This window comes from Zootoca vivipara, chromosome Z1, assembly GCF_965207765.1.
Source record: "Zootoca vivipara chromosome Z1, rZooViv2.hap1.1, whole genome shotgun sequence".
Taxonomy (NCBI): Eukaryota; Metazoa; Chordata; class Lepidosauria; order Squamata; family Lacertidae; genus Zootoca; species Zootoca vivipara.
In genome coordinates, this window is record NC_142583.1 from 44566304 (window position 1) to 44583531 (window position 17228).

At 42.8% G+C, this 17228-nt stretch overlaps 1 long non-coding RNA gene across 1 annotated transcript in view; it reads right to left on the reverse strand.

Moving 5' to 3' along the window:
* Positions 1–4847: 4847 nt before the first annotated feature.
* The window catches only part of LOC148687358 (uncharacterized), a 39508-nt gene continuing 27127 nt past the window's right edge, over positions 4848–17228 (reverse strand). Inside the window, exons 3-4 of the long non-coding RNA XR_015947756.1 lie at positions 6989–7223; positions 4848–4984 (exon numbers count right to left, since the gene is read on the reverse strand). This is a non-coding gene — a long non-coding RNA (uncharacterized LOC148687358). The remainder of the gene's footprint in view (positions 4985–6988; positions 7224–17228) is intronic.

Here is a 17228-nt window from a genome sequence, read left to right on the forward strand (position 1 = left end):
GAAATCAGCCCTGAGTACTCACTGGACAGATCCTGAAGCTGAGGCTCCAATACTTTAGCCACCTCATGAGAAGAGAAGATTCCCTGGAAAAGACCCTGATGTTGGGAAAGATGGAGGGCACAAGGAGAAGGGGATGACAGAGGACGAGATGGTTGGACAGTGTTCTCGAAGCTACAAACATGAGTTTGACCAAGCTGCGGGAGACAGTGGAAGATAGGAGTGCCTGGCGTGCTCTGGTCCATGGGATCACAAAGAGTCGGACATGACTAAACAACAACATATCAGATTGTGCTGACAGTACCTTTCTCCTGATAATTCTTCTGGTCTTTTTGTCCACATCTATCTGCCACCTTATATGTGCCACTATCTAGTGCAAGGATGAGGAATTAATACTAAGACCCAAGGTGGAGTGCAACCAACCACTCCAACCCATCAAAAGCAGCCTATACCTGGAAACAGGTTATTCTGTATTTATGTGCACAGTGCTCCAATACCATGCTACATCATCAAATACACACTAAGGTCAATGAGCATTTAGTTGTGTAATACTGTATTAGGAAAACCTACCTTTTCTCATAGAATCAGCTGATCTATTTGCAGTGCTAAAAAAAGAAAATCATAGCAGATTGGCCAGGGCAGAATAAAAGTCATACTCCTTTTTATCCCCTGTATGGCCAAATATCCTACTTGGCAATATGTTTAATTAGTCCATATAACAAGGTATGCTAATGTACTCTTGAATGCACTTCACCCCTGCATTAGCTGGTTACAGTCAACAAAATTTTGTGCTTTATCTACCATTAAATGTAATTTTTGCAGACATTGTTCATCTTTGTCAAAGTGCTTGCAGGAAGAAATACCAGCCATATGAAAAGATTTATTCTATTCCCTATAAATGTATATCCTACATCCAGGTGCACAATATATTATGACTCCTAGGTCATCCATTTGTCTCCCTCGCATTATAATTAAAAAAACTTGGCTCAGAGCTCCTCATTGCCATTTGCTCTTTTAGAATGAGACTTTGTAGAAAATGCTTGTATTTCCTTTCAGGTGCTGGCAGTGAAGACTCCACTCTTTCTTGGTGGCTGGCCAAATCTTCTCTGGGGGCTCTTTGAACTTGAAGCTGCTTTTGCTCTCAAATGTCTGGAAAGCGTTTTTCTTGGGAAACCTTTATTAATAATATCCTTGTTTCTTGCTTTGGGGGGGGGAATCAACTAGCATCCATTCGCAGAACTAGCGGAGAGCACAAATAAGAGTTAATTCCTACTGTGAGTTGTACATAGTGCTTTCTTCAATTGATGGTGTATGTGTGCTTTTATTTCTTTTGTAAGGCCTCTGGACCCCAAACCAGCTAAAGTTAGTGATGACTAAAAATAGGCATGGCATGGGAGTTCCATAAAACACCATATAAATATAAAGAATCTAACTGAAAAGATCAAAAATAGTTAAAAGTCCTTGAAAAAAAGGTCTTCACCTGGCACCCAAAGGGCACCAGAATCTGGCACAACCCAACAACTGATTCACACACCCTTATTTTTAATCAAGGCTTCTTAATCTAACTTGCTGCAGCAGAAGTTGAGGGATGCCAGCTAACAGAATAAAAGCAAAGTAAACTTTCAAGGAACCCCAGATTTACAAGTACAGTGGTACCTCAGTTTTCAAATGTAATCCGTTCGGGAAGACCATTCAAGTTCTGAAATGTTCAAAAACTGAAAACTCAATAGCCAACAGCTAGGCTTCAGGATCTTGCACTCAGTGGAAGCCGCGTGGTATGTTCTACTTCTGAGGCATGTTTGAAAACCAAAGCATTTACTTCCGGATTTACAGCGTTTGAAAACCAAAATATTCGTCAACAGAGACCAAGGTACCACTGTATGGGGAGAGCCTCAATTGATGAAGCATCACAGCCCAAGTGCCAAAGCATTGAGCTAAACAGTTAAAACAGACCAGCACATTAAGCACCAATGCAAGTTTAGCAACAGGGAGAAGAGGCCTGGTCAGCCAACCTGTCCCCTTTTGATTTTGCAAATCCTACCTTTTCAAATAAACAAATCCAACAAACAAGAACCAGCTATGGGGCTCAAAAGCCACACAGTTGGCCGGGGCTATCCAGTGTACTCCATAAAATGTAATATGTATGACTATCAGAAAGCTGGACATAAGTTATGAGTGTATGCTTGGTGAAATTAGGTCTGACTCGGAGAACATTAGTTCTAGTGAGGCCAAGGCAGCTTATCTGGAGAAGTCAAAGGAGGCAGGGAGGTTTATAGACTAAAACTTCAGGGATATGATACCGTACTCCTCCAAGATTGGGAAGCAGGGGACTCCTACTTAGCGGGTGATTAAAAACATGGAGAGATGGGTTTTTGTTAGGCATGTAGACTGGGTGGTTATTTGTCTACCTGGGGTGGAGTTTGCAGATGTCATTCTTGTTTGGGCAGGCTATTAGTGCTGGAAAAGAGTAAAGGAGTCACTGAGCACATCCACACCAATAACATAGGGAAATGTAATTGTGTGGCCTGGAAAGAAAAATGTCAGTTCCTAAGTAGGAAGTGAATTTCTACACATTCCAAGGTTGCTTTCTCAGAAATTCTCCCTGTTCCACACTAGACAAGCAGGGCCAAAGGGACTCAAAGGAATGGATGAATGGTGGTGCCAAAAGAAGAGTTTTGAATTTATTAGGCACTAGAAAATGGTTAGGGACAAGCCAGGCCTGTATGAAAGGGAAAGGCTCCATTTGAACAAAAATGGAACCAGACTATTGGCTCAATGTCAAAAAGCCTGCAGAGCAGCTTTTACATCGGCCCCTGTGGGAAAGCCAAGAAGAGCTGGGAAGCATCCAATTTTGGGATGAATCATCCCAAGGAGGTGAGGGTGTAAATGTGCAGAACTGGTGTATGGGAGTTTTCCAGGTGTGAGCTTATGGCCTTGCATCTGTGGTTTTTCTCATGTCGTCCCCCCTTTTCTAATCCTTATGAGTTACATGACCATATTATTAGATCAACAGCATATGAAACTTTTAAAGAGCTCTTAATATTACTGCAAAGCTCAATATATTGTTGCATGCCACCCCAATATCCAAGCGGTGTGAGATTCCAGGTGCTTACTCTTAGTACATGTTTCCTGTGAAATGAGGTACAGCAGAGCAGAGACTGTCATGTCTTTATGCTACATAGTTTATATATACCTATATGCAACCTGAGCCTGCGATGGAGGGGTTCACAGCATTAACATGCCAAGAGGGCCTTGCTTCTTCCAAAGCTGCAGCCTTGAATTCAAACAGAAATCAGACATTGCTCTGTCTCTCTTGGCTCCCAGTCTGCCGCTTTGCCTGTAGCTCAAATCACTGCAAACTCTCTGCTTTCGCCTTTCACCCAGGCGGCTAGCATGGCTATTCCATTAGAAGCCTTGATTAGCCGTGAGGTGGTGGACACTCCTTGGAGGTTTTTAAGCAGAGGTTGGATGGCCATGTGTCATGTATGATTCAATTGAGATTCCTGCATTGCAGGGGGTTGGACTGTTACATAGATGTCTGCAAATGTGACATGAAGGCAGGCAACACTAATCCCGCCATATGGAAATCCTTTGCAGGCGATCATGATGCTTGGAGACAGACAGACAGGTCGTGTATCCACAGCAGTGACTAGAGGAGGACTGACCGCTGGGAGAACAGAGAGAAGAAACACCATGGTGTACCTGTAGCAGCAAAACCAGATGCCTTCGTCTGTCCCACCTGCAATAAAACATGTCTCTCCTGTATTGAGTCTCTACAGCCACAGCCAGAGAGGGGTAGAGCAGCAAGTCCTCGACTGCATCTTCAGGCATGCCAGCTCCTGTCAACCAAGCTGGATTACAGTAGTTGGCTTTTATTCTTTTTTGTTACACAAACTCCCTGCTGGTGCAGCAGAGGAGACTGAATAAGAGACATACGGCAATCTACCCTAGGATCCAGTGCATCCATAACCACAGCAATGCCCCTTTTGGAGTCTCCCACTAGTCACCCACCTGCACTCAGTAGCGTAGGAAGATGGGGGCAACACGCCCCCAAAATGCGCAGCACGCCCCCAGAACGTGTGTCACGCCCCTGCGCATGCCGCGCCACGCCCCAGAACGCGCGCCACATCCCTGGGGGCAGCACGCCTGCTCTCCGCCCCCGGTGGCAGAGCATGAAGCTCCGCCACTACCTGCACTTTCAGTGGACATAGTAGGGCCTCCACTGTATAGCCCAACCCCACCTCACCCCACCCCACCTAATCATAATGCCCTCAAGCAGCACTTCTCAGGGGGTTTGAATCATACCCTTATTAAGTGAAAATAAATAATGTAACAATAGGGAGCTTCATGCCAAGCAACCTGTATTCTCCTTGGTGAGTAACCACCCCAGTCTATGGGTGCTCCAGTCTTCCTTAATGGAATTATTTCTTGATTGTCTTTTCCACATCCAGTCCAGAAAAGCAAGCTTTCGGGTCTCTTTCACTGTGAATGCTTAGTGCTTTTATAATCTAGGATTGATTCATACTCCAAAGTCAAAAGGTGGACATTTGGAAATTATCTCTTAAATAACCTAGACTTTCCACAGCATATGAAACAGCCAATTCAATTATTCTAAGAGAGTCTGAGAAATGCTTCCTTTGAATATATTCAGTGCATACCAATAGAATACGGTACTTATTTTTATTAACCAAGGCATGCATTTAAAAAAAAAAACACCCATAAAATCAAAGGGATTTTTCCCTGGTTTAAGAAATGTGTCTACATTAAAAACTAGGATTATATCAGAATGCATGCACTTGATCTATTTTATCATGCAAGACAAGTTTCAATGACAAACAGAGAGAGAGAGATTTTTCATAGCACGGTTTTACTATAGTTTTCAATATGGTATTGCTGTGGACCAGTGCTGGGCAACCATTTTACAACATGAGGGCCACATTTTCTTCTGAGCAATCTTCCTGGAGCCACATGCCAGTGGTAGACAGGACTAGAGGCAAAAGTGTGCAGAGCAATGAATGTAAATTTTACCAGTGTACAGTAGATTAAATTTCCAAAAATACTTACAAACCCCTCTCTAGTCTCCATCCAGACAAGTTAACAGGCATTATCAGAGTTCAAGGACATACACCAGCCAGGCACAAAAATAAAACACAGTGAGGAGTGCAGCCCAATGAGTTGGAGTGTGGCTGGAGAGGAGGTATGGCCAGGAAAAGAGGCCTAGGTGACCACATTTGGATCCTTCCAATGGAAGCAACAAATAACAAAAGTGTCTTGCAAATTAAGAATTTGCATGGTGATTGCATTATTGTGCCGTCTCTTTGCAATAATCTCCAGTGAACCAACTGCACAGAAGTTATCACTGTAAAGAGACAATACACACATTTATAAGCACAAGGCCTGAAGCTAAATAATTGACTTGTTAACCCCTCCCTGACTGTTAAGTCCAGTCGCAGACGACTCTGGAGTTGCAGCACTCATCTTGCTTTACTGGCCAAAAGAGACGGTGTTTGTCTGCAGAAAGCTTCCGGGTCATGTGGCCAGCATGACTAAGCTGCTTCTGGCAAACCGGAGCAGCGCACAGAAACGCTGTTTACTTTCCCGCCAGAGCAGTACCTATTTATCTACTTTCACTTTGATGTGCTTTCGAACTGTGAACTAACTGCACAGAAATTATCACTGTAAAGAGGCAATACTCATATTTATAAGCACAAGGCCTGAAGCTAAATAGTTGACGTGTTAATGCAGAATTATATGTAAATTTCAGCTTTATCTCAAGAGAGGGAATGGGCCCTTTATGTGCTTTGTTTTATTTCCCCTTGGGACTTCAGCTTTGTCAGAAGCTTCTCCACTATGAGACTGGTTCAAGTTCCCCAAAGTTCCCCCTTAGAATTCTTATAACACCTGGTACCTATGGGTATAGGTCACTTCCCATATGGTGGGAGGAATAAGCTCAGTGTGAAAAGGTGGGGTGTAAGTTATTGTAATAAGTAATTATAATAAGTGTGGAATGGATGCTCAACACAAACTGCCCCATGATTCTAAACTAATCATAGTTTGCAGTGTATGAGTCTTCCTTTAAACTAGGCCTTTGAGTGATTTGCCAATGTCATGGAGTGCCCAGTTCACACTAGATCAGGCTTCCTCAACTTCGGCCCTCCAGATCTTTTTGGCCTACAACTCCCGTGATCCCTAGCTAGCAGGACCAGCGGTCAGGGATAATGGGAATTGTAGTCTCAAAACATCTGGAGGGCCAAGGTTGAGGAAGCCTGCACTAGATGCTGTCTGCACAGTGGATAGAAGTATGTGTGTGTGAGCTCACTCCTCCAGTATGTGCAGACAGCACCACTCCTGGCAAAATATATGAACTGTGTCGGTGCTTCCCAAAATGGATTTGAGACAGTGTTTAGGCCTTTTTATTTGAAAGCTAGCATAAAACAGAAACTGCTGCCAGCTCCTTTCCCTGAAGTAGATTCCTTCCGCATGAAAAAGGATTCCCCCTGCTGGTCTTGCATGACTGATCTTCTAAAGACAGGGCACTATAAATGATAGGCTCAGTAACCAGTTTGCATACTCGAATGTGTTCCGTTTTCCTTTTTGGAAGTGAAAAATTAAGTATCATTCATGATACAATTCTTATTTGTGTTCCTTTCCTTCTTTCCACTTCTCTAACATGGAACCTTCAAGTGCTGTATGTGAGTTGTTTGAGTTATTGTTGCTTGAGCTGTTACTAACAAAAATAATAATACAGGTAATTAAAATAAATAAATAAATCCGTTGTCTCTGATTTTCTTGTCCTTGTATTCTCTTTTCTCTCCCCCCCCCCCTCTTCTCTCCATACTTATCAGGCCAATACTTACTCCCAGCTCAGCAAGTGATAAGCTGTGGTAAGTACAGGTGTGTGACAGTCAGTTTCAAGCCCATTTCCTGGCTCCTCCACATGCAACTGCTGGGTGACCTTGGGCTACTCACTTCTTTGAAGTCTTTCACTCACCTCACAGAGTGTTTGTTGTGGGGGAGGAAGGGAAAGGAGATTGTTAGCCGCTTTGAGACTCCTTAGGGTAGTGATAAAACAGGATATCAAATCCAAACTACTACTACTACTACTACTACTACTACTACTACTCCTCTTCTTCTTCTTCTTCTTCTTCTTCTTCTTCTTCTTCTTCTTCTTCTTCTTCTTCTTCTTCTTCTTCTTCTTCTTCTTCTTCTTCTTCTTCCTTTCCTTCCTGTGTGTGCATGTGTAAGATATCTGTCACTACCGTAACACCAAAGGATTTTAACCATTTTACCACGTTTTCAACATCTCGGTAGTCATGCCCTCTGTGGAACGCCCTCCCATCAGATGTCAAGGAAATAAACAACTATTTGACTTTTATAAGAAATCTGAAGGCAGCCCTTTTCAGGGAATTTTTAATGTTTGATGTCACATTGTGTTTTAATTTGCTGGAAGCCTCCCAGAGTAGCTGGGATAACCCAGTCAGATTGACAGGACGTGTGTGTGTGCATGTATTTGACTCGCAAACAACTACAATGGTACATCGGGTTACAGACGCTTCAGGTTACAGATGCTTCAGGTTACAGACTCCACTAACCCAGAAATAGTACCTTGGGTTAAGAACTTTGCTTCAAGATGAGAACAGAAATCGCATGACGGCAGCATGGTGGCAGCGGCAGGCCCCATTAGCTAAAGTGGTACCTCAGGTTAAGAACAGTTGCAGGTTAAGAACGGATCTCCGAAATGAATTAAGTTCTTAACCCGAGGTACCACTGTACCATATCTAACAGAGAGGAGGGCAGAATGAGAGAGGATATCTCCTGATGGAAGAGTGGGCCAGAATTTTGGTGGGGGTCAGAACTGGCCCCTGACTTTCAACTAGTAGGGCTTGAGGATGCCTCACAATACTGTATATTCCTGGAAGCAACAGCCTGGTACTCCAAAACCTAGGGGAATGCATGTTCAGTGGCAAACATCCTTTGAAGCCAATTTTCTCCCTCTTCCCAAGAGGGGGACTTCTGATTAAGGGATTATAAAGAAATTGGATTTGGGATGTGTCTGCTTTATCATTAGATATTCCCAACTCACAAACCCAAGGAACCTTTTGGTGCTAGGGGGAGTTTGCTCCAAGACAAAAGGATCATGAAGGTGAGGAGAGCTGGATGCCTCCTCTCAAGTCCAGTCCCTCGAATTCCCCTGGGAATTCTTACAAGGTCCTAGGCTGTGTAAATATATTTTGCTGCCCAGATACATCAGTAGCTTTGCCATGCAGAGAACATATATGTTCTGCCAATTTGGAAGAGACAATATTAATCTAGTAAAATGTTTAATTAATACAGACACAAGGACCCCATTATCCTATGCAGACTGACTTTTATAATATGTAGTATATCATTATAGATATATTTCAGAGACAAGTTTAGTACAAGTGATACTTGGATTTTTAAAATCCAATTATCCACGGCTTTGTCTGGGTTAATCAATCTGCCAGGTGTAAAGCCTGTGTGAAATTATAGATATGTTTAGCTTCTTAATGATAAGAAGTAGGAAGAGCCTTTGTAAGGAAGAAGGTTGATGACATCAGAGCACCAATTTCAGCATCCCACCCTGCCTCCAAAAGTTAATTTCTCATCCTCTGCACCTGGATATCTGATACTACCGTAGCTTTGCAGCATAAGCTAATTCTCCCTTTCCTATGTCATTTTGTATAAAGTTGAGATTAACTTCATTTTATCACCTGACAAAGTATCAGCCATGGTTGCACAGAGAACTCTGGGTGACTCACCTGGTTGCCACCCACAGAAATGATCTGGGATGACTAACAACACACAACAAAGAAGACCAAAAATTATGGATAATTACCATGCAAATTTCTGTTTTGTAAACAGAAGTCACAGGGAATCTTAAGAGTCTCTGGACCATCTCTCTCTGCCATGGTTGGGGAGGGGGAATCACTTATCTGTAGTGTCAATTTGCATTTAAAAAGGAACTTCCATTACCGTAGCTTCTGTTTACATAACAAAAAATGTGTCCATTAATTGCATTTAACATCTTGTTTGGCCTGAAAGGAGGCAGACCAGCTTTCAGGCTGGCACACATACAAACTATCTGCTGCCACCCAATCCCTTCAGCTAAGACTAGCTGAATCAGGGGTCCTGAAGATCTGACAGTCAGGATTAAAGCTGATGTAGTTCCATGCATACCTTGTTTGGCTACTTAAAACTGGCTAGACTCGTATAAATAGCACCCTGACTACCCTCTTCGAAGCTGAAAACCAGAAGACCCATGCTTAAGAGTTGCACTTGTCCCTATTTCCTACCAATACTAATTACTCCTTGTAGGCAGTTTGGGATGATAAAATGTAGATTTATCTAAGTTCCCAAATAGATGTTTGCCTTAGATAGCCCAGGGGTGTGAAATAGGGTCAAGGTTTTTTTTTAAAGGATGAAACAAAATTCTACACTATTTCTGAGAAAATGCACGTGTTCAGTTCTTAGTTTTAAGCGCACTTCAATTAGATGTAGGGAAACAGAGTGACAGGTTATCATAGAAAACAAAGCAACTCCATAGACAGCATTAACGTTATAGCCAAACCATACATTTAAAGCACATGGCTTCCTCCAAAGAATCCTGGGAACTGTAGTTTGCTGTGGATGGTGGGAATTGCAGCAGTGTGGGGGTAAACTACAGTTCACAAGATTCTTGGGGGGGAATATGCTTTAAATGTGCTTTGTGTGTGTGGTGTAGATATAACTTAAGTATCCTGGAAATTCTGTTACCCAGCTGACAGAAAGAGTGTAATGAGACAGCAACACATGAAACATCTAGCATGTTGGTTTATAATAACAGCCATTATTTCCTTAAACCTACCCATTCCTCTAGTATGAAATAAAAAAAAGTGACCTCTTTTCTTGCTAGTTACTTGAAAGGCCAAAAATAACATTTGCAAAGGTACAGAAGAGTCCATTTATCTGTTTGCTTGTTTTGAAAATCACCAGGAGATTCCTCAGTTGGAGGGCAGAGGGAAGGATACCATTGGTATGGTTGACCTGTGTTCATGGGGACAGAGACCAGAATGACCACAAGGGCTTAAGGACATACAGTAGGAAACATCCACTGTACAGGAACCAAGCACATTTGGGAAAGGGTTACACATGCTATAGGCTATGGGGATAAGGGTACTGAATTTTCCAGTGCCATTAAGAATATAAGAAGAGTCTTGCTGAATCGGACCAAGGGTCCATCTAGTCCAGGCATTCCCCAAACTTGGCCCTCCAGATGTTTTGGGACTACAACTCCCATCATCCCTAGCTAACAGGACCAGTGGTCAGGGATGGTGGAAATTGCTGTCCCAAAACACCTGGAGGGCCGTGTTTGGGGGTGCCTGATCTAGTCCATCATCCTGTTCTGACAGTGGTTAACCAGATGCCTATAGGAAAGCCAAAAGCAGGAGATGAGCAATGCCAGCTACTGGTATCCAGAGGCATATTGCCTGACAGTGAAGGAAGAAAATTGTCAGCATGGCTAGTAGCTATTGCTAGCTTTATTCTTAATGGATCTGTCTAATTTTCTGGTACTACTTATAGGATGCAATCCCATGCTATATTTGAAATACACTGGTTTAGGGCAGGCATCCCCAAACTTCGGCCCTCCAGATGTTTTGGACTACAATTCCCATGTTCCCCAACCACTGGTCCTGTTAGCTAGGGATCATGGGAGTTGTAGGCCAAAACATCTGGAGGGCCGCAGTTTGGGGATGCCTGGTTTAGGGGGTATTGGAAATGGTGACTGATGAACTCATATTGTGGTGGCATCTCTCCTCCTGGTGTGATTCACGTAGGATTACACTGTCAAAGTCATGTGCTACTTACAAGCTGAATGACCTGGAATGATGAGAGATTTTATAAAAAAATACCTAAGCAGAAATCAGTCTGGGCCTAAGGTTGCTTTACACCAGGGGTAGGCAACCTAAGGCCCATGGGCTGGATGCGGCCCAATCGCCTTCTCAATCCGGCCCATGGACAGTCCAGGAATCAGTGTGTTTTTACATGAGTAGAATGTGTCCTTTTACTTAAAATGCATCTCTGGGTTATTTGTGGGGCCCGCCTGGTGTTTTTACATGAGTAGAATGTGTGCTTTTATTTCAAATGCATCTCTGGGTTATTTGTGGGGCGTAGGAATTTGTTCTTTTTTCCCCCTTCAAAATATAGTCCGGCCCACCAAATGGTCTGAGGGACAGCCCATGGCTGAAAAAGGTTGCTGACCCCTGCTTAACACCAAGAAGCTTAAATGGAATGGCTAGGACTGTGGGAGATTAGCAGCCAAACCTAACAAATAGAGATTCTTGGTAGTTAGCATGAGTCCACAGAGCTGTATTGCTGATAGGCAGATACCAACACGGAGTATGATGATCAGATATCTGTCCTGGAGGGCAATAAGGAACTGGGTGCAGTTGCAGAGCCAGAGATTTGATGCTCATCAAGACCCGTGACTGTCCTACATCGCAAGGATTGTGCAACCCCTAGAACCTTCCACCTGTGAAGAAACTGAGCAGTTGCCAGAGGCTGAAGCTTGTCTATGGGAGGATGCTGTGCAGAAGACAGATGCACTTGCAACAGAACACAGCCCTGTGCTCGGGGTGGGGGGCAGCTGGGTATACATGCCTGGAACCTCTAAGGGCTAAGCCAGCCGGGGGCGGGGCTGCTATTTTATATTACTGAACCGATTGCCTTTTTGTTTGAATTTATAACTTTATATATAGTTCTTCCTGTTCCCCTCTCTCTTTCTTTGACCTGTGCTGGATGCAGAGATGCCTCTGCTTGCTCCAGCTTCAGGCAGGTGTCTGAAGCTGGTTATACTGTAAATGTAAGTATTTTGCCTGCATAGTTTTTGCTGCTGTCATTGCTATGAACCAACACATGATTATAAATTAAGTAAATCTTATTTTAAAACTTACTTCCCAGGTTGTTGCCTGATTCTTTATTAAGCTGGGTAAGAAAGGGGAGCCAGCTTACCTCATAGCTGGACTTGCTCCAAACAAGGCTTTACAGCATAATTCCTATGCTTAATTTTGCTGCCAAAGATGGGCTTTTAAAACTCTATTCAACCCACAAACATGGTTGCCTGGAAATATAGATTGCAATTAATATATCCTCTCCTACTCATTTAAACCCATAGAGGAGATGAAGGAAAGAAAACTAGAGGCAGGGATAAATAGGGGAAGGCTATACATTAATTTCAGACAGCTACAAATACTTAGGCTTAATTATAGTAGGGTATGTAGGCAACCTTCTGCTTATTTTGTATAGCTCATTTAAGATATGGTTTCAGGAGGAGAGAAAAGCGGATCCATTGCTAAGCACTTTCAGGGTCTTCTTGTAACTGTTGTGTCAGCATCTTCCAACATGAGCACATTCCATTTAGTTTTGCTCTCTCTGGAATGCAGAAAGTGTTAATTGTCCAGTCCAGAGATAAAACTGACATATTTTGCAATGCCTGGACTGGAAAGGGAGAAAGAGTTCCAGGTCAGAGATCTTGATATGCAGCAATTTCTGACTACCCGGTACTATCGGTAGTTACTCTGGCACAAGAGCTCACTGTCTATTTCAGCAGTCCTTAAAATGAGAGAGTAAGCAGTCCATTAGGGAGGTGCTGAGGAGCAACAGTTTTTCACAAGCAGTTGATATTTACAACTCTCAGTTGAGATTTTGTTTCATATGCAAAATAAGCGATGACAACAGAAAATATGGACAAATGCTATCCACAGTGTTAATCTATACAAATTAAGAAGGGAGATCACAAATTAGGAGTAATACCGTAATAACTATTAGGAAGAGGTGGTAGCAAGTATATACCATCTGCCCTGTTGGCTCCCCTTGGTGGTTTCTATTCTAGGGCCCCTAAAAGTATCCAGATAAATTCTGGCAAGTTACACCTTGTGTCTTCAGATGCTTTTGCAGTGTAAATGGGACTTTTTAGTTTTTTGTTCACAAAGCAATGCAGAACAGAGATTTGTGAACTTTATTTTATACAAGAAATCTGATGGGAATAAAAGTGTTTCTTCCATAAAAGATTGTGTAGATTAATTGTAACTTCAACATCTTTATTCATGAATTGACTCATTTCTGAGTACCTGCAGCTGTAAATAATAATAATAATAACCTGCAAAATTGTACCAATATCCTACTGTGTGTATTGGCAAAACAAAGCCCTGGGCGAAATCAATGAGCAACTTGCAGAGCAAATCAGTAATCTTTTCCATAAAGGATATGAATAGCTACCAAGGGCGTACCCACCATGCGGCAAGTTAGGGCAGCTGCCCTACTCTAGAAGCAGGGCTGGTGGGCAGAGGCGGAGCACAGCCCGGCGGAGCGCGAGTTCGCCGTTCCCGCCCGCCGCGCTGCGCCCTCCCTCCAGCTCCCCGTCGCGCCCTCTGGCAAGGCCAAGCGCGGCGGGGAACCAGAGAGCGCGGCGCGGCGGGCGGGAACGCTGAACTCGCGCTCCGCTGGGCTGGGCTCCGCCTCCGCCTACCAGCCCTGCTGCTAGGGAGGGGCACAGCCCGGCGGAGCGCGAGTTCGCCGTTCCCGCCCACTTTGTGGCCCCTCCCCTTCCGTGCCTTGGCCCCTCCCCTTGCCCCCCCTAGTTTTGATCCTGGGTACGCCCATGATAGCTACAGTTAGAATTGTATGTTGTTAGGAGTCTGTCATAGCTTATGGCCCAGGAGACTCAGGCAGGGATAACTAATCAACTGGATGCATTGCTTGAAGGAGAAATATAAAAGGGGGAGTTTTGTAGGCAGTATGGAGAAAAAAGAGAGGTATGGGACCAGTCTGCAGCTGGTGATGAGTCTCAGATCTGGCCTCTCTAGAATGATTCAGGAATGCTGTCCACTTGGCTATCAATAACACCATATTCAAGTTATTAAGAGTACTGAATGCCAAGCAACTTTGGAACTTAGCATGTCAAGTGACTCAGTGACCAATCACCATCTGCATCTAAGATAAGTGTCATCCATTTCTTTAATTTCTTTAACTAATTTAACAGGGGCCCAACAAAGGCACTGTGTGCCAAAAGCTGAAGGGTATGTGTGTCAGGAGCAGGATCTTAAGGGTGATAAGCTTATAGGAGCCTAGTTTTAGGTCTACTCTAGCAATATAGCCTTGCAGTAAACAGTAACCAAAAACCTAGGCTGTGTACACATTACCAGCTTAAAACACAGCTAGGTCATTCTACAGATCAAAGCTGTATTTCCTAATACAGAATATATATGGACTGTGGCTAATGCATGTACAACACCTCCCAAAGCAGCAGTGGATGGATGGATTTATACATACATACATACATACATACATACATACATACATACATACATACTGTACATACATACATACATACAAACAATTTGTATGCCGCTTAATCAAAGTTATCTCTAAACAATGTACAGAATACCCAACACAATAAGACTAAAACTTCAAATATAATACAGTAGGCTAAATCAATCTAAGTTAATGGTTCAATGGAGACTTTCCTCCCAATACAACCGGCAGCTCTGGTTCCCCCGCCCCCACCCCCAGTATCACAGCACGGGGCGGGGAGGATTAAATTCTCCCTCCCCTAATAGTCCGGATCCCACTTGGCATTAATCACATTCAGGCAATTAATGGCGCATCTAGTTTGGCCATCTAGCATATGCTTAAAATATATGATGGAACTTCTTAATTTTGACTGGATCATTCACATTGTTTTTATATGCTGTTCCCCACCTTGAGCAAAAACTTACATATATATAGGACAATGGTGGAGAGCAAGCAGTATTTGGCCTATTTTTGGCCTAATGGGACAGATCTTTATCTCCCCAACCTGAGAAGACCAGCTATGACAGGTGGGCAGGACCTCCAGCTGTCAATAATCTGATGTAATCTTGATGTCAGGTCATTGACAGGTAGGTTGTCCTACTCACCTGTCAAAGTTGGTCTATGGAGTCAGGAGAGATACAGCACAAAGCAGGATTGAATTCATTGTGCATCAGCTAATACATTGAGAGTTCAATCCTGCTTTCTGCAAGAGCATCCCCCCCTTGACATCACATAAAAGGTCAAGTGCGGAGCAAGCAGTTGTGGTCTCAGTAAATGGCTTCACAGGCTAAATGGGAAGACTTAGCAGGCCACATCTGGCCTACAGGTCAGAGGTTCCCCACCCCTGATGTAGGAGCACAACCTTATGTTGCATTGACCTCTTTTATTTGAAATAGGGAGTAAGCAGAGGAACTTTAGAAACTCCTTTTTATCTCTTGAGGCATATCCTATTCATTTTCTGTCATTTCTGGCCCAGCTTATCTTCTAGCTAGTTTCAATGGGCCCATTCTGCATGCCTCTCCTCCCCTTAGGTATTCAAATTCAGGGAAATCAAATAAAGAAACAGCTAATTATTCTGAACCATGGAGGCAGGCACTCATAACTCAATGGGAATGGCACTTTCATTAAACACTATGTTCTGTGTGTCTTCAGGAAATGGTTTTAATAAACCGATCTAAAGGGATTAATATTGTTTACTCATAAGCACAGCTTGTGGCTGATCTTATGATATATCCTCCAGTCTTTCCCCAGCTCTTGAAGTGATTTCAGCCATGTCAGCTTCCTATAACTTACAAAGGAATCAACACTGGCTGTTCCTTCCCAAGAATACATATGGCTACAAGTGCCCACAGGGGAAAACTACAGAGAGCATATAAAATGGACTTTAATATCACAGCACACCTTTTGGGATGCATGTCTAATTTGTTTTAAACACGCAGAAAAGCTGACAAACTACTTTTTTTGTTTGGAGAACTACTGTAAGCAATGCACTCGGATGCATGGAAAAGAGCTCAAACTGATGCAGCATATCTGTATCACCCCTTTCCCCCTCCAACTTTATTTATTTTATTCTCTCACAAAGGGCATTGATGCTTTTTATTTTCCACTTTCCCTATTCATTTCTTAAACACTGTGAATGAACTGTATAGATGGGGAATCGGTCCCAGCCCAAGGGCCACATGACATTGGTGGGTGAGGTGAGAGACAAAAATATATATATATGGATGTAACACGGATTACAACTCTTAACGTTTGTACAGTAGGCTTCATTCCAGCTTACAAAAGTCAGGGACACCTCTCCATCCAGGCAAGCAAGAGACATTATCTCAGGTCAAGGGCACATGCAGGGCCATATCCACAATGTTGTAGGGCCTTCAATTGTGTGTCCCCTTGAAGAAATGCATGTTCAGCTTTCATTTAATAGAAAATTCATAGAAAATTAATTCATAGAAACTGTTTTTTATATATACAAAACCGTATGAAGCTTGGGATGATGCCTAGAAGATCAACCCACCCCTTATAAACCAAACATTATCTTGTCCATTGATTTCAATGGGTGTATCCGAATACTACTTAATTGGCTGCAACCTAATGTTATTAAAGGGTCCCTCCGCCCCCATTCCTTGGGACCATGGCATCTCTTATTTGGACTGGCAAAGGTATGTTAAGCAGAGTGCAAGCCTGTTTAGGCACTAGCATACACAAGTGCAGGACAGAATAAGTGTTCTTCTATGAGTTTCTGAGCTATCTGTTTGGAGAGTAACATATTGCATTAAATGGCATGCTCAAAGCAACACTGCTGTGGATTCTAACTGCTGGGTCTTAAGATTGAAGTGATTTTAAGTAACATTAAAATTAACTCAGTGGAGATTTGAGCTGTTTCGTTTCCTATCATTTAGAATAGTGAAAAGCAGATGTAGAATAGATTATGTGCCTGGAAATTCTTGCAGTGTATAGAATTTCCTTTCCTGCCACCTTTTGGCCACTTTCAGAAAAACATCTCTTGCTATATACAAGATTCCTAATCACAGATAATACCTGCTCCTGTAGAGTCATCTTATTTTAGAAGCTATAAAACATTCCCAAACATATCTTAAGTTTTGGATCCTCAAAAAAGCAGGCCAGACTGGCAAACAAATGAAAACAAGAGTTGTTTAACAAGACAAACAACTTAACATAAGGAGCTGTGAACAGAAAATTAGAAGCAAAATATAGCTACTAAATTACAAAAAAGAAATGTGAATGAAATTTTAGCATAGTTCAGTTCTGGTCACTTAACTACATAGCTACAAGCAATAGGATTTTGTTGTACTTCTTTTCATTCAGTATGAAACACTGGACTTAATAACTTAATGCAAATCCATTGTGATCACATTTACCCA